Below are 724 nucleotides of genomic sequence, written 5' to 3'. Positions count from 1 at the left end.
ATATTACTTTCGTTTTCATTTCCATTTGTCGGATTTTGATGAAATGTCAAAAATAATACGTAAATGGATTTTTTTTTTTTTTTTGTTCTTATAAATATTTTTTAGTTTTCTGTAGTTTTATATTTTGGATTAGACATGTAAATTTTTAAATAAACTATTATTTGTTAATTATTTTTCACCAAATTCTAGTTATTCAATGTAATTTTTACAAGCAAAATATATAGTTTTATTTATTATATCTTATTAATTTTCAAACTAATTTTTATAAGATATTTGTTTTGATTATTTACTAAAACCTCATATTCTTTCGCCTAGTTACTCCTCATGCAGCTAAAAAACTTATATTATTCCTACAATATTTTTGTGCAAGAGAACAAACCAATCATTTACAAAAAATTGAAGGAGAAAGTGAAGACACCAATGATGTTCCACGCCTCTTTGATCTTATTAAAGTTAAGGATGGAGGATGAAACTTCCATTCTAAGCAGCCTTGGAAAACTTACTTTCTTCATTCTTGTTAGCTTAGATTCCATGGGTTTTGAGTTTGTTATTTCTAATTTATTATGAGACTCTAAGCCATACCTCCTTATCAATCAAACTCCTTCACTTTTATCAAACCCAAATTAAGCTTTTTCAACTCAATGTTTTTCTTATTCATTACCCTTTTGTTCAAAACTTCGGTTACGTTCTCTCCTGCTAACTCGTAAGCACTTCGCGTCAGCAA

This window comes from Brassica oleracea, chromosome C9 (genome assembly GCF_000695525.1).
Source record: "Brassica oleracea var. oleracea cultivar TO1000 chromosome C9, BOL, whole genome shotgun sequence".
Lineage (NCBI taxonomy): Eukaryota > Viridiplantae > Streptophyta > Magnoliopsida > Brassicales > Brassicaceae > Brassica > Brassica oleracea.
The sequence above is the reverse complement of the archived record's forward strand: the minus strand, read 5'-3'. Positions refer to the sequence as shown.